The sequence below is a fragment of the Prionailurus viverrinus genome, chromosome A2 (assembly GCF_022837055.1).
Source record: "Prionailurus viverrinus isolate Anna chromosome A2, UM_Priviv_1.0, whole genome shotgun sequence".
In the NCBI taxonomy this organism is placed as follows: domain Eukaryota; kingdom Metazoa; phylum Chordata; class Mammalia; order Carnivora; family Felidae; genus Prionailurus; species Prionailurus viverrinus.
The window spans coordinates 34,346,841-34,370,151 of record NC_062562.1 but is presented as its reverse complement, the minus strand read 5'-3'; the positions used below and the strand labels follow the sequence as shown (position 1 = coordinate 34,370,151).

The window sequence follows — 23,311 nt, the reverse complement described above, 5'->3', positions numbered from 1 at the left end:
TGTTTTTAATTTTTTTAATGTTTATTTATTTTAGAGACAGACAGACAGAGCCCAAGTTGGGGGGGGGGGGCAGCAGAGAACAAGAGGGAGACACAGAATCTGAAACAGGCTCCAGGCTCTGAGCTGTCAGCACAGAGCCCTATGAGGGGCTCAAACTCACGGAACATGAGATCATGACCTAGCCGAAGTCAAACGCTCAACCCACTGAGCCAGCTAGGCACCCCCCTTCATTGGCTATTGTATTCGACAGGCTCTTCCTGTATGGCATGATGATGCACACTAGGAGCCCCAGGCTTACATGCTATTCAGTTAGAAACAAAGCAAAAAGAGAGATCTTCTACTCTTTCTCACGGTGAAGATCAAGACATTGAGTCCGAATGGATCAAACTGAGATATACATCCAACCCTGTATAAAATGATATGAGCAGGGTGTTGAACTATAGTGAAAGAAAGAACTAGGTCATATGTCCATCTCATCAGCTCTCAATACTCGCGGTTGACTGCACTCCCCTATGTAGTTCTCATAGGAGGGTCTTACAATATGGTTGCAGTAAGATAGATTTTTGGCTCGGCTGGACTCATCTTGAAGACTTCCTTCTCATACATCTGTCCGAAAAGGCTTAAACAACTAGGGCTCCTTAGCATCTCCTTCTATCTCTATATCATCTTTCTTCAGAACGTTTCCTGAATGGTGGCTTCAGGACGGCTAAAAATGGTGGCTTGAAGAGTGAGATGCCAAAAAAAGATATACAGGTCACAAATAAGTATATGAAATGTATATGTGTTGCTCCGCGTCATATGCTTTCAGGGAAATGCAAATTCAAACAACAATGAGATGTACTACTGATGTATTAGAATGGCCCAAATCCAGAACACTGACACCACCACATTCTGGCAATGATGTGAAGCAACAGGAACTCTCATTTACTGCTGCTGGGAATGAGAAATGGCACAGCCGCTTTGAAACACTGTTTAGTAGTTTTCTCTCAAAACTAAACATACGTGTATCTTATGATCCACCCATCACGCTCCTTGGTATTTACCCAAATGAAAGCTTTGTCTACACAGATACCTGCACATAAATGTTTATAAGCAGCTTTGTTCATAATTGCCAAAACTTATCTTTCAGGAGGTGAATCGGTAAGTAAACTTTGGTACATCTATACAATGGAATGTATACAGTACTAAAACGAAATGAGCTGTCAAGCTCCTGAAGGAAGCTCATGAAGTGAGCTATCAAGCTAAATGAAAGAAGCCAATATGAAAAGGCTACATACTGTATAATTCTAACTATATGATATTCTGGGAGAAAAATAAAAACAGACGAACTGTGGAAATGGTAAAAAGATCAATGGTTGCCAGAGCTGGGGAGGAGGGAGGGAGACAAAGGTAAAGCACAGAGAAACTATTTTGTATGATATACGGTGGCAGATACATGTCATTATATTTCTAAAGCCACAGAATGTACAACACCAAAAGTGAACTCCAAAATAAACTAAGGACTTCGAGCGATAATGACATGTCAACAGAGGTTCATCGATTATAATAAATGTCCCACTCTGGTGGGGGATATTGACAATGTGGGAGGCTATGGTTCTGTGGGGGGAACCATAAATACACAGGAAACCTCTGTACCTTCTGTTCAATTTTGCTGTGAACCTAAAAATTCTTTTTTTAAGTTTATTTATTTTAAGAGAGAGAGAAACAGAGCACAAGCTAGGGAGGGGCAGAAAGGGAGAGAGAGAGAATCCCAAGGAGGCTCCACACTGTCTGCACAAAGCCTGACGCAGGGCTCAGAAACAGGAATCACGAGATCATGACCTGAGCTGAAACTGAGTCTGACACTTAAGCAAGTGAGCCACGCAGGTGCCCCTAAAACTTCTTTAAAAGAAAAAAAAAGTCTACTTGAAGAGAGAGAGCTAAGCAGAAGCCACATCATCTTTTACAGCCTAACCCATGGATTGGCCAACTATAGCTTGTGGCTCAAATCTGACCATACACCTAATTTTATACAGTTTCATCAGAACACAGCCGACTTCGCTTGCGTTCCATGCTACAGTGGGTGAGCTGTGTAGTTATGACAGAGACAATATGGGTATGGCCTGAAAAGCCAAAAATATTTATTCTCTGGCCCTTTACAGAAAAAGTTTGCTGACCTCCGACTTGGACTCAAATGTCACACAGTGTCATTTCTGCTGCCTTCTATGCACTAGAAGTCAGCCTCTAAGGCCTGCCCATGCTCAGAGGAGATGACTTTATGGGTATCTCACTCCAGTGTGGAGCCACCTAATACACATGCATTGAGAAGATGATGAGGGTGTTGTTGCCTACAGAAGGCATGGGGGTGCTAAGCTGACCCAAGCAGAGAACCCATTCTAGGTGAGATAGCGTGTTTCTTAATTTTTTTTTAATGTTTATTTATTTTATTTTTTTTTTTTAATTTTTTTTCAACGTTTTTTTTTTTATTTTTGGGACAGAGAGAGACAGAGCATGAACAGGGGAGGGGCAGAGAGAGAGGGAGACACAGAATCGGAAACAGGCTCCAGGCTCTGAGCCATCAGCCCAGAGCCTGACGCGGGGCTCGAACTCACGGACCGCGAGATCGTGACCTGGCTGAAGTCGGACGCTTAACCGACTGCGCCACCCAGGCGCCCCAATGTTTATTTATTTTTGACAGAGAGAGAAAGAGACAGAGCATGAATGGGGGAGGGGCAGAGAGAGAGAGGGAGACACAGAATCGGAAGCAGGCTCCAAGCTCCGAGCTGTCAGCACAGAGCCCGACGCGGGGCTTGAACTCACAGACCGCAAGATCATGACCTGAGCCGAAGTCAGACGCTCAGCCAACTGAGCCACACAGGCACCCCGTGATGGTGTGTTTCTAAGTCTCTGGGCAGGTTAACTAAGTTGAGAAGCTACCAATGGTGCATTCTTTTTCCAACTTAATTAACGCTAGTGCCCACACCAGGGTGGTAAGAGAAGAACTTATTCCTCTCCACAATTATACCTATTGCTCAGGGGCACTTATGCTCAAGTCATTATGACAGCTTTTTACAATGCTCTAATTGAACTGCCTGGACACAGAAGAATTGCTTCGTGCTACAGGAAAATAGTGGGGAGAATTACAAAAACGGCATATCAGAAAAAATGCAACATATTCTCAGGCTTTTGAAATGTCAGACTTCTGGGCACCAATTTATCTGACTTACATTACAGGGCTACAAATAGTTGGCAACTCTTATTTGGCCATTTTTCATAATGAAAATACATTTCTAAGTGCTATTTTAGCTCAATAATGATTGCACAGATCTATTTATTTTGCGTTTATGTGTGTACATGTTGGGGGGAGGGAGTGGTTCTCTAAGTAATACCTTGCCTTTGGCAATGGTGGGCAACAGAGGAGAATGTATTATACTAATCAGATCGGATCACTTGCTTAGTGAGGAGAATTTAATCTGAATTTTAACAAAATACAAAGCATTCAACATTCACATGTAAAATTAAGCAGTCACTGAATTCCTTCTACAGAAATATGACACTATCATCTCTTCAGCTCTAGGGTAATGGAGAAGCCTGAGGGCCATTATCATAATCTTGAAGAGATTTCTTTTGATTGTATTATGCCCAAAGAGGCAGCTTACAAGGTGGGTTGGAAATGGAGAAGAGTCTTCCACTGCAGGAAGATAGCAGACTTCTTTTGACTGACCACACTTCTCATAACAATAGGTGTGTATTTATTTATTTATTTATTTTTAATTTATTTTTTAACGTTTATTTATTTTTGAGACAGAGAGAGACAGAGCATGAACAGGGGAGGGGCAGAGAGAGAGGGAGACACAGAATCTGAAACAGGCTCCAGGCTCTGAGCTGTCAGCACAGAGCCCAACACTGGGCTCGAACCCATGGACCGTGAGATCATGACCTGAGCCGAAGTCAGACGCTTAACCGACCAAGCCACCCAGGCGCCCCTAATAGGTGCGTATTTAGTATCTCATGAGAGAAATAGTGGCCAGCAGAACTCTATGAAACATGGGCAGAAATTGACAGACAGCAGTATTTTTACCACCTGTGTTTCAAGCGTTGGTGTGAATGGGGAGATATTTTTAATTACCTTTTTAAGCAAGCTCTTTAATGAAACATTTGGGCACATGCACCACTCTTTAGAAGGCGGGCACAGTGTGCAGAGGACCTGCCACAGAGTAGATGCTTAAGAAATACAAGCTGGATGAAAGCTAACACTCATGTAGGGCTTATACATAGCAAGTAACATGGTAAAGCTGTACACACGTTCCATCTTCGCAATGATTTTATCAATTACAATGCGACTATATTTATTTTAGAGGCAAGGAAATCAAGCCTTCATAAAGCCAAGTAAATTGTTCAAGGTTACATGAATTTGATTTTTGAACTAAGGAAACCTGATTCCAGAGTTTGTAATCTTAATTACTAGGTGTTACAACCACCTAATGGATGGATGAATGGGTGGAAGGATAGAATGATAGAGAAGTGGTTGGGTGGAAGGACAGATGGGTGGATGGATGGATGGATGGATGGACAGACTGATAAATGGAATAACCAAAATACTGTGATAAGGTAGAGGAAGGAGTAAGATCATCTAACTAGCTATTGAAGAAGGATAAATAGAGTCCTGAAGAAGACAGATGTTTCCAGGTGGAGGAGATAGTAATGGACTTCCCCAGGCAGGCAGGGGAGCATGAGCAAAGGCAGACCTCCAAATCCCCATGAATCTAGAGGATGACAGCTAGATCTGCCTGAGTAGGGCATAGATCCTAGAAGATCCAGGGTAGCACCCCAGAAAACAGGCTGCTGAGTGGGAGTACATGGAGAGGGGTCTGAAATGTCTGGTTGAGAAGTTTGGGCTTTTTTCTGCAGGCAGGAAAAAAAAACCTTCAAAGGTTTCTTTCTTAATGATGAATAAAATTTACTGAGGACTTACCTTGTGCCATCCAGGAAGTGCTAATATACTCACAAGAACCCTATCAAAGTTAGGAATAGCTATTATCCCTTTATTTTATAGGTAATGGAGTTGAGATTCAGAGAGGTTCAATCTCACTGAAGTCAGACAATCTAAAACTGCTTGAATCTACATTTGGACATGGGCAGTTCTCCAGGGTTCCAGAGCTAAACAGAGCAAGAGCATGGCATGATTACATCTGTGTTTAAAGAGATAACCATGGAAGCAGTGTGGATGAGACTGAAACATAAGAAAGAGAAACTAATTAGGAGGCTGTTTATGTTTAGACAAGAAAGGCTGTGGAAATGAACCAAGGCAGAGCTTCTCAACCTTGGTACTATTAACATTTGGGGCTGAATAATTCTTTGTTTTGGGAGCCTGGGTATTGTAGGATATTTAGCGAAATCCCTGGCCTCTACTTAATAGATGCCAGTAGTATCCCCTTCAAGCAACCACCACCACCACAACAACAATAAAGTCCCCACACGTTGCCAGATGTCTCCCTGGAGGGCAAACTGTCCCTGGTTGAGAACTATTGAGCTAAGGGATTGATGAGAAAATGGAAAATAGGATATTTCACAAATATGATCAACAAGACCGAGTGATCAAAAGGTAGAGGGTCTCAAAGATATGTCCATATATGTGTGTAACACAGTCATGGTAATAGCCAAGTCAGTACTAACTTCAAAGCTCAGCATCTAGATTTCACAGTCTTGGGTTTGAAACCCAGCTGTGCCACCTACTAGTGGGAAAACTTGGGCAAATTACTTATACTCTGTAGGTTTTAAAAAGAACATCCTTAGAAGAGGGGCACCTGGGTGGCTCAATTGGTTGAGCGCCCGACTTCAGCTCAAGTCATGATCTCATGGTTTGTGGGTTCAAGCCCCACATGGGGCTCTGTGCTGACAGCTCAGAGCCTGGAACCTGCTTCAGATTCTGTGTCTTACCCTCGGTCTGTCCCTCCCCCGCTCATTCACTGTCTCTGTCTGTCCCTCAAAAATAAATAAACATTTTTTAAAATTTTTAAAAAAGAAGCTCCAAAGAAAATATTCGCAAATTACATAACCAACAAGGGGTTAATACTCAAAATATACAAAAAACTCATATAACTTAACAACAACAATGAAACAACCCAACAACCCAATTAAACAATGGGCAGAGGATCTGAATAAACATGTTTCCAAAGCAGACACATACTGATGGCCAACAAGCACATCAAAAGATGTTCAACATCACGAATTATTAGGAAAATGCAAATCAAAACCACAGTGAGATATCAATCACCTCACACTAACTAGATCAGTTATCGTTAAAATGACCAGAAATAACAAGTTTTGGTAAGAACATGAGAAAAGAGAACCCCGATATGTTGTTGGTAAGAATGTAAACTGGTGCAAGGGCACAGGGGTGGCTCAGTGTCCAACTCTTGGTTTTGGCTTAGGTCATGATCTCATGGTTTCATGAGTTCAAACCCTGCATTGGGCTCTGCACTGGCAGCATGGAACCTGCTTAGGACTCTCTCTCCCTCTATCTCTGCCCTTCCCCATTAACGCTGTTTTGGTCTCTCTCAAATGAATAAATAAAAAAAAAACTTAAAAAAAGAATGTAAATTGGTGCAGACAGAATGGAAAACAATATGGAGAGTCATCAAAAAGTTAAGAATAGAACTAACATATGATCCAGCCATTCTATATCTGGGTATTTATCAGAAGAACATGAAAACACTAATTTGAAAAGATACATGTACTCCTACGTTCATAGCAGTATTATTTACCTTAACCAAGATGTGGAAAGAACCTAAATGCCCATCTGTGGATGAATGGATAAAGAAGAAATGGTACAGGAATACAATGAAATACTCCTCAGCCATCAAAAGAATGCAATCTTGTCATCTGTGACAACATGGATGGATCCTGAGGCTATTATGTTAAGTGAAATAAATTAGAGGATGAAAAACACAAACAGTCTTATTTCACTCATGTATAGAATCTACACAAAACAAGTGAACGAGCGAAACAGCAAAAGCAAATTTATAGACATAAAGAACAGGTTGGTGGATACCAGAAGGGAAGGGGTTTGGGAATGGTGAAATGGGTGAAAGATGGTAACTAGACTTTTGAGATGATCACTTTGTGATGAATAAAGATGTTGAATTATCATGGTATATCCCTGAAACTAATATAATGTTATCTACCAATTTTATAAATATACAAATATAAATACAAATAAATATATAAATATATAATTTATATAAACACAACATAAATTTATATTTATATTTTAAAATAATGTAAATATATGTATATACATATATATATATATATACACACACATCATATATATATGATGATAGAGATGATAGAACATCCTAATAGCATTTATTTCAAAAAGTTGTTGTAAGGATCAAAACAGAATACTATGAATCAAGGGCTTAGCAGAGTTTATGCTTTCAGTAAATGCTCAATAAATGTTATTACTAGCCAGTAAGAGAAACACAGGGAAGCTTCTTGAGCCCCAGTTTGTAAAGTTCATGGTTTGAGAGTTTAGTGAGTGGTCCCTGAGAACTCTATACATAATTTTACATCAGATTAAATATTCTCCAACTCATGAAAATTAAATTTAAAAAGAATATGTAAGTGAATACTTATTTTGATACCAATTTGGGTGCCTGGTATATGTATGTATATATGTGTGTGACTCTGTGTTTCTAGGTATATTTATGAGTGTACGTGTATATATACACTAATCAGGTATTTGGAATCACACCAAAATATTAATACCAATTCATCCAAATTAGATAGTAAGGTTATGGGTGAATTTAATTTTTTTTGTTTTTCTATTTTCCTTTAATTTGTTCTATAGTGAAATAGTATAACTTTTGTAAATAGGAAACAAAAGTAAATGGTCTAAAATGTCTTCCCTTAAGATATATTAAGAGGCTACTATGTACCGGACGCTGGGCTAGAAACTGAGGATATAATAATAAAAACTACCCTCCCCTCCCCCCAACACCCACAGACATACGCATATATACACACAGGAACAACAAAAACCTCAATAAATCAAATGTGTATACCAGAGAGCTGGAACTTGAAAAACCAAGTTCAAATATAACAATGATACTCCAAAAGCAATGAAAATGGTGGGTTTTAGCAACATCATCCTGATCATGTTCTTAAGTCTGATAGAAGATCCAAAAGAATTTTCTAATTTTCCTATTTTGCAAGTGGTTCAGCACAAAACACCATCATCCTCTTGTTTTTAAGATTTTGCTTCCCCTATTTAGTAATTCCTATCCTCAAGAAATATAATGCAATTTTGCAATGTCCAAACCAGCCTTGAGTCTGATGAGTAGGGAAGCTCCCCTGAAAATTATAATTTTCCACAGAGAGACTTATTTCAGTAACAAAGGATTTCTTCAGACAGTGTATAAGGGGGTTTGTATTTAAAAATAAAAATCCTCGCCTCCCTGAACATTTAGGGAAATTTAAAACACTATGCGTTTTCTCAGCTCCCACAGGCTTCTGAAAACAACAATTTGGGCCTCAGGAAAACTCTTCAACATTCTGACTGCTTAAGATGGGAGTGCCTGCATTTGACTGACTGTAACAAGGTTCTGGCTCAAAGTTGTCACTCTCAGTTTCAACTGGTATTAGTGTGGACAGTAATGGAAATGATCAATTAAAGATGCTCACCCTACCCTGTGCATCCCTTTTAATTACGTACATAGTCAAAGGATGGGCTTTTTAGAGATGACAGTATAGCCACTCTGCGTCTGCCCCTTGTCATTCTTTCCCACTGCTGTGTTTCTGGAATTAGGCTTCGTGTTCTGCCATCTCAAATATTTTAATACTTTACCGATCTTGAACGTGTTTAGCCATAGGAGGACAGCCGTAAAATAAAATTTTATAGCCAACAAAGTCCTTTATAACTAAAGTTTATTGCACATTTTATATTTTGTTTAACAACACATGGCTCCTTGAGACTCTGAAATAAACATAACTTCCTCCAGTTGCAGTTTGTGTGTGTTTTTTTTCTTCCTGGAGAACTGATTCTGTTAGTGGGATAGAAAGAATTTCTGATAATTGGCCAGAATGGCTGAAAAGTTAAGGGGTAAGTGCTTCTTTCTCCAAAAGTATTGAGACAAACTTAATGCTGAGAAAAGTGGCCCAATTTCATATCTGCTCCAAAAATATATGCATTTTCCACGCAGAGTGACCATGGACTTGCAGTTTTTATCACTATGGTGAGGATTTCAATCCATTTCAACCAACAAGTCAAGAAACAGACAACTGATCAAATTAAAGGACCCCATTTACTCATCGAGTCATTGATACGTATTTCCAGCAACAACTTTTCTTGTCTAGCTACCATCTGTGGAAATGTTACTTTATAAAAGTGACAAAATTATTTCCTGTAGTGAAAAAAAAATTTTTATGTTTATTTATTTTGAGAGAGAGCGCAAGAGACCGCGTGCAAGCCGAGGAGGGGCAGAGAGAGAGAGAGAGCGAGAGAGAATTCCAAGCAAGCTCCGCACTGTTAGCACAGAGCCCTATCCCCTGTCCGGGGCTCAAAATCACAAACTGTGAGATCATGATCTGAGCTGAAATCAAGAATCAGATGCTCAAGGGACTGAGCCACCCAGGCATCCCTGTAGTGAAAATATTTTTTTTTAATTTTTTTTTCAACGTTTATTTATTTTTGGGACAGAGAGAGACAGAGCATGAACGGGGGAGGGACAGAGAGAGAGGGAGACACAGAATCGGAAGCAGGCTCCAGGCTCTGAGCCATCAGCCCAGAGCCTGACGCGGGGCTCGAACTCACGGACCGCGAGATCGTGACCTGGCTGAAGTCGGACACTTAACTGACTGCGCCACCCAGGCGCCCCTGTAGTAAAAATATTTTTAAGTAATTGACATAATCTTAATTACTTCATTGCCAAGTTGGCATGGGTGGCCCCAGAATTAATGGAAGAATTTTAATATAATGTCAGACATTCAAGTAGTTTCTATTTTTCCCAGATTGAGCTAAATAACTGGCTTAAGGTTTTGGCTGTTTTTGTTGAGAGTGTATAGGAATCAAAAACAAACAAAAAAAAACCTCTAGATTTTTCCATAAGACAAGCTGCAGAGAGAACTAGCATCCCCAAAGAGTATAATGTACGGAAACACATTCATACTGGCTTTATTGCCCAGTTTTGATACTATTATTCAGATGACCAAAAAAGCATGTTATTCAGTTGCCCTGTTACTTTTTAAAAAATGGATTAAATTTCATTTCTGAGGTCCTTCTTTACTCCGATTTTCTATAGTTCTCAATAAAATTACATTAACCTGATTTGATCCCAACTACACTATTTTCACAATTTCATATTTCATTCCCTCATCCATATCTCCCACCAAGATTTATTAAACAACCAACGCTCATTTAGACCTCAATATCCTGACTTTCTTGTCACCACTAATATTTCCTCACAGGATATATTTCAGGATATTCTTGGGAGAAAGGGTTAAGGAGAATGCTAACTGCCATACAAAAATAAACCACTGATCTCCTTGGTCTTACTGAGCTCTTGACCTATTTTTTTGCCTGAATAGGGAGGAAAGCGATTCAAAAGGCTTTAACCCTCATACTCAGAAACAGAATCTAAAAATATACACATCTGATAGAAGTTCCTCACCACCTCTTCTTATCTCCAAGGATGAGCTCACTGAGTCTTAGAACAGGAGCAGTGTTAGAGGGGTCACCATTTCTAGATGCTGACTTCGGATTTGCAAGACTCGGGCCATTGCGGTGAGATGCTGTATCTTCTATAAGGCCATCTTAAGAACTCAAATATATCACAAAGAGTAGAGTTTAGTCCTTGGATTTTTTAATGACTTGTTTCCCCAGATATCCTTATGGTTAGGAAGTTCATTCCATTGTCTACCTTTCCCGGCTTCAATTTAAATGTATTTTTTTTCCAGTCTGTCTTCTACTGAGATGGAAATCTCATATACCCCTCAGAACAGCCTTTTTTACCCTTGAATATAGTTGCTAAGGTGCCCTTCAACCATCATTATTGTAAGCCATGTATCCTCTGTGATAAACATAATTAAAAACTGCTCCAGGGCCTTCTTAAAGTAATGTGATATTTTTACATTTTTATGCCTGGTGTGGGTGATGTTAAAGCAAGTACCACTGGGATGGAAAGGTAGGAGGGATGTCAAAAGATACCCTCTATCCTTAGCACTCCCTTGATGGAAATGACAGCCTTATTTGTTTTGTTAACCAGTGTATAATTAAAAGTCAATATTCAAGATCATAATAAAAATCTGTATAACTACTCATGTTATGAGACTGAGGCTTGGAAGGAAAATCCATTAAAACACAGCCATGTGTAATTTACAAGAAATCAGTAATAAAATGTTTGCTCTCGACATTATCTGCAAAATGGTCTGTATATTACCAGAATAAATCCATATTACTTGGAGGCTGTAGATAAACATCCATAGGCAAAGTTCACATTGAGGTTATCTGCCTCATGCTCTGAAATGGGGAGTGCTATTTAGAGGAGATAAATTGTGGTTTACTTCTCCAAGTCTCAAGTACCTCGTGCAGAAATGAGTTTAGTTCCTGAGAGGGTATCTGTCATATCCAAACAGGAGGGAATACCATTACAGGGTTGTGCCCACTGCCGAAAAGGATACAGCTTTTGTCCTTAGTGGAAAACAAAAGGAAGATTGTTAACAGTTAAAAGCCTTGAAAAACACTGATGCATTCAGCAGTCGAGTGATATCTTATTTAAAGTCGCTAGTGAATTCACTGCTCATGCATGTGAAACTGTTCGCGAGGCTGTACCTTGGAATTCTGAAGTTAGAATCTTTTTACACATAGAAAAAAAATTAATAGCAACAGGATGGAACCCCGAAACATCCTAGCAGAGTTTTTATGAGAGGTCTGACACCTCTCAAGGCAAGAAAATGGACAACATCTTTAGATAATAGTCAATTTCCTCACATTAACTAATGACTGTTATTTTATGCTATTTAAATTAAACTCTAAGTGCTGGGGAAAGGGGGTGAAAACATTCTGTCTCTTTATTGTCATTTTGTCTTCTTTCCCCTCCCTTGGTCACTTTTCTCCATCAGCAGAGGGGACTTCTCATCCCATCTGGTAATGACTACTAACATCGATCTGTGATAAAAAAAAAAAAAAAACAAAAACAAAACTCCAGGTTTAGAACTCTATGCTTTGCTTTTGATATGGAAATGAAAGCTCTGAAATTCACAAATCCCACATCTTTCTCAGTACATTTGACTTTCAAGAACTACTGTGATTCTCAAAGTGTGGTCTGAAAATCAGCAGCGACAATATCTCCTGGGAACTGATTAGAAATGTAAATTCTGGGAGCCTGCCCAACATCTAGTAAAGCAGAAACTTTGAACGGGTTTCAGTAATAGGGCCCAGTAATTCGTCTCGTAGTGAACCCTACAACTGCTTCTGATGCTTACTAAAACTGGATAACCACTGCTCTCTGGACTCCAGAATATTCTTTCTGAGGTTCAGAGCCCAGCCATGATGTCTTTGTTCTGGATGGTACCTGTCTTCCCCTCAGCCATGGACCTCATGGGTGGGGAAACATAAGGCAAGATTTACTTAAGTGAGAAAAAGAACTACATTATATTTCAGAAACATTAATCCCTTGATATGCATCCCATTCAGAAAAAAAATTTTTAGCAAATCTATTGGGTCCTTATTTTCATGAGCATTTCTTATTCCCACAAACCTATGTCTCATTCTCTTTCACTGCTGCCAGAAAATATAGTTAGTCCAAAGTTGTCTATAGCTCTAGACCCATTTGACACTACTGGTGTTAGAGAAATAATATATTGCATAGTACAGCTAGTATAAAACTGGCATTCTGATAACATAAATCTATAAGCTGGGCACCACTGAACTCACTAGAACCATGTTCATGAATAATCACGGTGAGGACCTCAAGACTTGGAAGTTCTTCTGAGTCATGAAAAATACAAATACATCAAGCTACACTGACTCTAAATTTAAGTAATAAGTGTATTCTGTTATCCTCTCCAGATTTGATAGTTCATCTCCATGGTTTTAGCTCAATTCAACATGGCTGATGTTGATCCAGTTTACTGGCAACTCTGTGAGCCTATATTTTTGACTAAGCAGAATGCTCCTTGTCCTAACACGAACACAGGATTTGGGGATTAATGCATGGATATCACCACGATAAACAGAGAAAAAATAGCTAAGGTTTGAGTTCCCGGACTGTGCACAGAGCACTTAAGCAAACACAACAGCACAACAGGGTGTTTCAAATGTGTAAAAGAAACAGAGATACTCAAGATCTGTAGACACTGCATGAATTAGTTCACAACTTTGACATTAGCTCCACTCCGTCTGAGAGTGCCCTACCTTTGTAAAGATGAGTTTTCAGCACGTACTCTGATAAAAAGCCAAGGCCACGTAAAAATCACAATGGAATGCAAATAAAGGATGGTGGGTGTTCTCTCTGGCACCAAGATTTGAAAAGCGGTGTAGTACCTGACAGGCACACCCATCTGTCAGTCAATAATTATGGTTGTTTAAAATTGAAGTAAACAGGGGCGCCTGGGTGGCGCAGTCGGTTAAGTGTCCGACTTCAGCCAGGTCATGATCTCGCGGTCCGTGAGTTCGAGCCCCGCGTCAGGCTCTGGGCTGATGGCTCAGAGCCTGGAGCCTGTTTCTGATTCTGTGTCTCCCTCTCTCTCTGCCCCTCCCCCGTTCATGCTCTGTCTCTCTCTGCCCCCCCCCCAAAAAAAAAAACAAAACAAAAAAAATTGAAGTAAACATTTTTTGTTGTCCAGTGCACGTGTGTTTTTTTCTAACAGCTACTAAATTGTTAGGACATAAATATGTTATACATTTTAAATTGTTTAGATCTGGGGCACGTGGTTGGCTCAGGTAACGGCTGACTTCAGCTGAGGTCATGATCTCATGGTTCGTGAGTTCAAGCCCTGCATCGGGCTCTGTGCTGAGAGCAAGGAGCTTGCTCGGGATTCTCTCTCTCCCTCTTTTTTTTGCCCCTCCCCCACTTGCTCTCTTTCTCTCTCTCAGAATAAATAAACATAAACTTAAAAAAATAACATAAATAAATTATTTGGACCTAACTACTTAATAAAACTCGTGGCGATATACATATATATAGATATGGATATATATAGATATACATAGTTGTTGTTTGTTTGTTTGTTTTTTGTCCTAAAGTTACCATTAACCATTAACCAGTTTGTGGGTCTCAGGGCTAAGGGAATTCCCCTCGTTTGGAATCACACAGAATAAGATATTCACCACAGAGGTGGTAGGAACCAAAGTCTGTCAAGGTTACAGTCGAGGTCAAGAATTCAGGTCATTGCCGTCATGAATCCTTCATTAGCCCAAAGCCTTTACTTCCAGCATAGCAACTGTTTCTCTCTGCCTGATATTATAATGAATCTTTACACATCAATCTCCCCCATCAAACTATATATTCCTAAGACTTGTCCTTGTTTCCACACTCTCCCATCAAACCATCTATGCCACGTTCTGAGATCCTCCCTTGGAATCAAGCAACTTTTAGATTCAGATTGAGGCTACTCTCTCAATTTCCTATTTAACCATTCTGGGATCCCTCAGATTTCATTTGGGGTCAATCTTTGTGATGAGGCCTCATGCTATTCCCATGAACTTGTTTAGCTGATCAGATGTCAAAAGTCAAGTTTCCTTTACACCTGAGGTTTGGGGCCCAATGGCCTGGCTGGCCCCCTCTTTCAGAATCTTATACCTGTATTATACTTAGTGAAGGAATCAATAGATGGATGCATGGATGCATGGATGGATGGATTCTCTCCAAAACATTGAACTGCAGTTTAACATTACTGCCATCGGTCTTCTATGTTAGCAAACCAAAGGTAGCACACAAGAGTGGCGAACACAAACACTGCTCTTCTTAACACCTGGGAAGACCTCTTCTGAGAAAGCCATTCTTTAAAGGGCTACACCAAAACCATCAGCTTAAACATTGTGCCTATCTTAAGAGTCATGAAAATCTTTTCATCTGTTTGGAAACAAGGTTTTCTGATCAATTCACTGTACATGAGAATACCTTCCTAACCTCCCGCATACTCACCAGGAAGGGAACTGAGCTCTGTTTAAGGCATAGTTATATCTAGGTCATCTATCCAAATAAACACGATTGTCCCAACTTGTACATCTGATCATATCTGCGAAAAGTTTGCTCAGGAAGACACCTGGTTATTGGAGTAGAGGAGGAAGACTAAGTTAATCAAATGATTCCATGTAATTAAAGTTCATTGATGCATCCCCTAGATTTCTTAGCAGTGTGTGCTTGCAAATGAATTGTATTCCACTGGTTCATTTGTTAATTAGTTGTGTGGAACATGAAATTCATTTTTCCATTAAAAAAATACTTATAAAAAGTAGTTACATTTCCAGTCTAGCCTCCCAAACTTACCTACGCAGTAACTTTGCTAGAATAAAGTAAGTATATTCACAATGGGTTCATATTGCCTTGATGTACATGGTTAAACAAAGTAGAAAAGATAAAATTGAATTAATAATTTCGTTTTTAAAAAATGTAACTTGAAGACTCATGCTTTGAAAAAAGATAGTTTTAATAACAAAAGTGATGTATGTGCTCGTTCAGCAGCACATATACTAAAATTGGAACGATACAGAGAAGATTAGCATGGGCCCTGCACGAGGATGACACACAAATTCTTAACAGAAAAGGCATGTGATAGGAGAAAATTTTCAGGAAAATTCTGAAACAGATTTTGGGAGAAATCTGAACCTTTAGGATCCTATCTCCAATTCAGAAGAGATAGTTAAATCAGAGATAGCAAAGAAAGTCTTGGTGTTTATGGGATTAATTTTCCCCTGACCTCATTCTCTACTCAGATTATAACTTCTTCTGTGGACAATAGATACATGTTGATCTATCTTCCCAGCATTCCTTCCTTCTTTCGCTGATAGTGTCTCAATATTCCTCTATGGGAAATATTCCTACCCTTCCCTCAACTTACGTAGTTCTATAGAACTGACTCCATCTCTGGGGTTAAGAAATGTATTAGGAATTTAGGCTAATCTGAGCATTCCAGTCTTCAGCAGATTGGTCCAGAGATGAGCATGTGACCTTAGTAGTTCCAGTCAGAAAATGTGCATCACTCTTACTATTGTGAAAAAAGACCTTCATTCCCCTAGACTGTCTAAGATTTTAAGATACAAACCTGATGCTGCTTATATAAATAAATAAATAAGATTTTAAAAGTCAATCCTATTTGGAAATTAAGCCAACACAGGAAGGCAGAGCCAAGAATTGTACAAAGATAAATTTCTGACCACAACTTTTAAACCCTTATGCCTCAAACCTATTTATTAAATATACAAGCCGTTGATTTTCCCTTTGTTTCAGGCATTTTTTCGGTTGGCTTTCTCTTACTTTCAAGCAAAAAACTTTATTTCACAAGAAATGTCAACTACTAGTATATATTTTAGACTACTTCTATAACAGTAGAAGGAAGCCCCAACCAACCTCTCTCCAGATTCTGACACCAGGTGAATTGACTTCTAGATAATGTGAAGGGAATTTGAATTACAGGATACAATAGTTATTTTGTAATTTTTTATTCATCTATGTATGGCTTTCCTTTTCTCGATTTGGGTCAATTCTTATCATTAATCACCCAGTGCTAGTGATATTTTATTCCCCTCTACCTTGCCCCCAAGGTGATTATAGAAATATAACAAAAAGAGAAAGAGGGAATTATAAAAATGCAACAAAGAGAGAAATATTTTGTGTTAGAGAACTGGAATTCTGATCTTCTGTTTCACTATGAATATGCCTGTCCTAACAAAACCACTTTAATCTCTCCAGGTCTTTGTTCCCACATTTGTGTAGAAGCAATGGTGATTCTGTGACTTCTGAAGTAATTGGAGCTGGAAGGGGTAAGGTTGGTGGACCAGGGCTAAAGAAAGATATAGGAACAGGTAAGAAAGGGATTTCCTGAGGTGTGATGGACTGAGGTGAGATCAGAGGAAGACAAGAAATCTAGGCATGCCTTGGACACAGTCCCAGTCAAAGGAAAGACAGTGGTTGAGAAAAGACAGAGCCAAACACTTCCCTGGGGGAGGCCTCTGGCAATGGCCCCAGACAGGGGCTCATAGAGTAAGCATTGCAGACCCATAAGCGGTTGTCTACTGACTGAAGACTGTAAACTTTCCCGAAAGCTCTCAAGAAGTCTATGTTTAATAAATCTGGTCATTTATGCGACTCCTATAGTAAAACGCAGATGAGGAAACACTTAACTTTTTATAACAAGGAGGTGAGAGAGAAAGAGAGAGATTTTATGACACGGAATTTTTTTCTCTGAAAATGAACATAACTCTGGTAATATAAGCAAGAATTTTCAACTTATTGGAGTAATTAGTTGACATTTAGTTATAAAATAAACCAATTTTAAAGTGCTGATTTCTGCTTTTTCTGTAGCTACTTAAGGTCCACAGAAAGGTTTTAATTCCAAATAAAATGGACTGCTGGTAGTAGGCTAACAAGCTATTTAAGATATAAAAACTACACAATATGTACAGATTTAAATGCAACAGCATAAGGCCAGCCTTGAATTGTATATATTATATATTCGTCCACATATTTCTTTTTGGAGACTGTGATGCTAACTTTATTGCCACAGGTTACTTGATGCGTATTCTATGGTGCTTTCCTAACTAGGTGATGAACACACGAAAAGAAAATTTGTGTTTGTCTTATGTCTACTCTAAAAAAACTAAAATGCACATTACAGTAAATTAAAAATCATTAGCCATTAAAATGACAGGGTTCAAGTTACTTCCATGACAGGAAAGATGGAGTAGTCATACTTTTTCTTATTCCTTTTACTAAGTACAACTAAAAACCTGTGCATTACATATGGAAGAAACATAAAGAAATTCTTAACGATAGAGAGAAGACAGATGAGCTGTGGATCTTGGGACCTGAAAAACAACACAATGATCAGGTTCCCAGGTTTGTTTAATTTGTGTTTTTTTCTAGTTTGATTTTGGGGGGGGAGGTGGGCAGGAGCTGTTTTGCTTCATGCATTCTAGACAGAAGAAACCAGCAATCCAGAAATTCTAACAGGAACATACAAAAGAAATTCCAGCTAAATCCTGCTTTCTCCCAGGCACCTGGGTGGCTCAGTTGGTTAAGTGTCTGACTTCAGCTCAGGTCATGATCTCACAGCTCACGGGTTGGAGCCCGGCGTCGGGCTCTGTGCTGACAGCTTGGAGCCTGGAGCCTGCTTTGGATCCTGTGTCTCCCTCTGTCTCTGCTCCTCCCCCACTCATGCCCTGTCTCTCTCTCTCTCTCTCTCTCTCTCTCTCTCTCTCTCTCTCAAAAATAAATCAACATTAAACAAACAAACAAATGAACTCCTGTTTCTCCAACCAAAAACCAGCAAAAGGACAGCCTAGCAAGAAAGAAAACTGTCAGAAAATAACTACTCCAGTCACACACCACAAAAAACCACCATGGCTACTTCCCAGCCTGCAACAGCAAAGGCTGATGGGGGAACCTAGAAGTCACCTCTGCCAGGCTGAACAAAGCACTCCAAATGCTGCTAAAGCAGTAACAAAAGGCAGGGCAGGTAGCCGAGATTTCATCCCCACAAGGGCAGTAATGTCTCCCTGTCCCACCCTCAAAGAAGAGTGGGGAGCTGGAACTCCCACCTTGTCTGGTAGTATCAGGGAAAGCCAGCTAAAACAGAAGGCTTAAATAAGATTCAGAAATACCCAAATATTTATAAAACCCCAAATTTCCAGGTTTTAACAACAACAAAAAAAAGTCACACATCATATAAGAACTAAGAATATCCTGAATTTAGGGGCACCTGGGTGGCTCAATCAGTTGAGCATCTGACTCTTGATTTTGGTTCAGGTTCTGATCTTAGGTCTTAGGATCAAGCCCCATGTCAGGCTCTGTGTTGAGTGTAGAGCCTGCTTATGGTTCTCTCTCTCTCCCTCTGCCCCTCTTCCTCCACTCTCTCTAAAATATTAAATAATTAATTTTAAAAAGAATATCTTGAATTTAATAAAGAACATCAATAAATGCCAACACCATGCTGACATAGATGTCAGAATCACATGACAAAATGTTTAAAGCAGCCACCATAAAAATGCTTTGATGAACAAGTAAGAATACATTTGAAACAAATGGGGAAAAAAATTAAGTCTCAGCAAAGGAATAGAAAGTTTTTCTGGAGAAATAGAAGATATAAGGAAAACAAAATGGAAATTTTAAACCTGAAAAATACAATAACCAAAATTTAAAACCTCAGTGGATGGGCTGAAAATCAGAATGTAGAGGATAAACAAAAGAATAATGACCTTGAAAATAAAGCAATATAAATTACCCAACCTTAGCAGGAAGAAAACAGATTTAAAAATAAATAAACAGAGCCTCAGGAATCCATGGGACCACACAGCAAAAGATCTAGCCACTGGATCATGTCATTGGAGTCCCAAAAGGATAGGAGAAAGATGCAGTACTAAAAAAATATTTGAGAAAATAATGGCTGAAATCTTCCTGATTTTGAAAAAGACATAAACCTACATTCAAGAACCTAAGTGAATCCCAAACAGGATAAACTAAAAAAAATCCACACTAAGTGTATTAGTCTACTGAGGCTGCCATAACAGAAGAGAATGTAGCACACTGGGTGGCTTAAATGACAGAAATTAATTTTCTCACAGTTCTGGAAGCTGGAAGTCTAAGATCAAAATACCAGCCAAGTGAGTTTCTGGTGAGGACTTTCTTCTCAACTTATAGATGACTGTCTTCTCGCCCTGACCTCACATGGCCTTTCCTCTGTGCATCTGGGCATGCATGGAGAGAAAGAGAGAGAGAGATTAATCTGATATCTCTTTCCCTTCTTATAAGAACACCAGTCCCGTCCAATTAGGAATTCGCCATTATGACCTCATTTAACCTTACTTACCTCCCTAAAGGAATTCTCCAAATGCCATCATACTGAGCATTAGGGAGAGCTTCAACATATGAATTTGGGGGAGGCACAATTCATCCATCACACCAGGACACATCATGGTCAAACTTCTTAAAGTAAAGGCAAAGAAAATATCTTGAATGCAGTGAGGGAAGTGACGTCTAAGTTGAAAAAAATTTGGATGATAATGAATTTCTCATCAACAGCAATCGAGACCAGAATGAATTCTCACCTTTTCAAGTGAGAAAGAAGGAAGAAAGAGAAAGGAAGAAAGAAAGAAAGAAAGAAAGAAAGAAAGAAAAGAGAGAGAGAGAGAGAGAGAGAGAAGCCCAGCCAGAGCCTTCTATCCAGAGAAATCATCCCTCATAAATTAAGGAGAAAGTAAGACATTCTCTGATAAAATAAAATTAAGCACATTTGTCTCCAGCAGTCCTACCCTAAAATAATGACTAAAGGAAACTTTCTAAGCATAAAGGAAATAATAAAAGAATGAAGTCTGAAATATCAGGAAGGAAGATAGAACATCGTAAGCAAAAATATGGGTAAATACAATAGACTTTTCTTTTCCTCCTCAGTTCTCTAATTTACATTTGGTCATTGAAGCCAAAATTTTAACGCCATTGGATGTGGTATGAACAAGAAATATTTAAGACAATTATGTTACACATGAGGGAAAGTAAAGGAACATAAAGGAAGGCAAATTTTCTATACTTCACTGAACCAGAAAAATGACACCTTCAATAGACTGTGACAAGTCATGTATATGCAATGTACTACTTAGAGTAACTGCTTAAAAAGCTATACAGAGAGATACACTCAAAAGCACTATAGATAAAAGAAAATAGAATTCTAGAATATGTGAAAATAGAAAAGCATAAAAAAGAAAAAACAAAAACAGAGAACAAACATAAAACATAAACAAAATTACAGGTTTAAGTACTAACATATTAATAATTTCATTAAATGTAAACAGTCTAAATACACCAACTAAAGGGTAGAAATTATGCCATATACAAGAAACTCTAAATGTAACACTACAGACTGATGGAAATGAAAAGTATGGAAAAATACATTTTCTGGAAACGTTAATCAAAATAATGGGATTCACACATAAAAAATGAAATTGAACATTCTAACTCACACCACACACACACACAAAACTATTCAAATGGATCAAGATATAAATGTAAGAGCTAAAACTATAAGTCTTAGGAAAAAAAGTAAGTGTAAATCTTCATGGCTTTAGAGTAAGCAGTGGTTTCTTAGTACAACACTTAAAGACAAGCAATCAAAGAAAAAAAAATAGGTAAGTTGCAATTCATCAAAATTGAAAACTTTTGAGCTTCAAAGGACACGATCAAGAAAGTGAAAAGACAACCCACAGAATGGAAAAAAATATCTGAAAATCACCCATCTGATAAGACTAACAAAGAATAAGAGAGGAGGCTGGGGCGCCTTGGTGGCTCAGTCGGTTGAACGCCCTACCCGACTTCAGGTCAGGTCAGGATCTCATGGCTCATGAGTTTGAGCCCCGCATTGGGCTCTGTGCCGACAGCTCAGAGCCTGGAGCCTGTTTGGATTCTGTGTCTCCCTCTCTCTCTCTCTGCCCCTCCCCTGCTCACGCTCTGTCTCTCTCTCTCTCAAAAATGAATAAACCTTAAAAAAAATCTTTTTTAAGAAGAAGAGAGGAAGCAAAATTTCCAGTAGCAGGAACAAAATAGCATTACAGACCCTACAGACAACAAAATCAGGGAATGCTGTGAACAACTCTGCACACATAAATTTGACAATTCATATGAAATGGACTAATTCCTGAAAAAAGCACGAGCCACACCTCACCCCATATGAAGTAGATCATTTGAATAGCCATATAGCCATTGAAGAAATTGAATTTGTAATTTTAAAACTCCCCAGAATTACATCTCCAGGCCCAGATTGTGTCGCTGGAGAATTCTATCAAATGTTAAAAGAAGAATTAATACTGACTCCATATAGTGTCTTCCAGAAAATAGAAGGAAAGGGAACATTTCTAACACATTTTATGAAACTAGTATTACCAGGATACCCAGCTGTGCTGGGTGAAAAAGTCAATTCCAAAAGTTTACATGCTATGTAATACCATTTGTATAACATCCTGGAAATGACAAAATTATAGAAGTGGAGAGCAGGTAGTGCTTGCCAGGCATGAGGCAGGAAGTAGGGGCAGGAGGGAGGTCGGTATGTCTACAAAAGGGCAACATGAAGAAACTCGTGGTCTTGGAAATGTTTTGGTTTTGATTATATCAACAACAATATCCTGGCTGTGATATTGTACTATACGTCTGCAATATTTGCCATTGGGAAAAAGTGGGTAAAAGGTTGATATGTCTTACAATTGCCTGTGAATCTACAGTTTGAGATAATCACAATTCTCTCAAAATAAAATGCTTAATTTTAAAAAGGAACTTCATTGGTGTGAATGCAGCCAACGGTTAACAATAAGGGTGTGTATAAAATGCTTAGCGACAGGTAAAAATGAAATAAAGAACAATGCAAATCTAATGTATATATACATATATATACATATACCTGAAATTTAAATCCTGATGGTTCTGGGTGTATTTGCAGCTATTTGAAGTATCTGGAACCGTAAGTTTCTGGTCGAACATGCGCTCAAAATCATTTAATTACGACTTAGACCACCCCTCTTTTCCTTTTTTAAATTATTAGAAACTAAGCCTGTTTTCTAAATGACCTGCCACAAAAATGTACGCATAATATGTATTACCCGACTTTCATATAATTAGAACAACCATAACAAACCTGTTCCCTTGACACAACCTCAAAATCGCACATACTTACAATAAGTCAAATGGGTTCATTGTTGAGTTCCTGCAAGTCAGAATTGCTGGAGAATAAGAGACAGCAGCTCTCTCAAATATTCCCACTGCCTGATTCTTGGAAGTAGGGATAGGGAGAAGCCAGGTTAGCAGGGAAGCCCCATTTCCCTACACCCCCTGCTATCTTGGTTCTTAAATACACCTCCCCTCTGACCACCATCAAGCCTCCTTCTGAAACTGAAATTCTGGCAGTGGGAATACAAGCTAATATCTTCTGAGTATTTATTATGTGCTGGTCACTATGCTAAGCATATATTTAATGTTAATAATGGCATATGGTCCAGGTGTTATTTTTATCTCCACTTTACAAAAGAAAAAGGAAGAAAGGAAAAAAGAAAACCAAAGTTAAAAGAGGTCAAATAACTTTCCCAAAGTCACAGAGTCTAGTAACAAAATGGAAATTTGAACTAAGATTT

General features: G+C 38.8%; 1 non-coding gene across 1 annotated transcript; it reads left to right on the top strand.

The window, feature by feature from the left end:
* The first annotated feature begins 15,653 nt into the window (after positions 1-15,653).
* On the top strand, positions 15,654-15,761 carry LOC125161330 (U6 spliceosomal RNA). The gene has a single exon (XR_007150546.1). It is a non-coding gene; the product is annotated as a U6 spliceosomal RNA (small nuclear RNA).
* Positions 15,762-23,311: the final 7,550 nt, after the last annotated feature.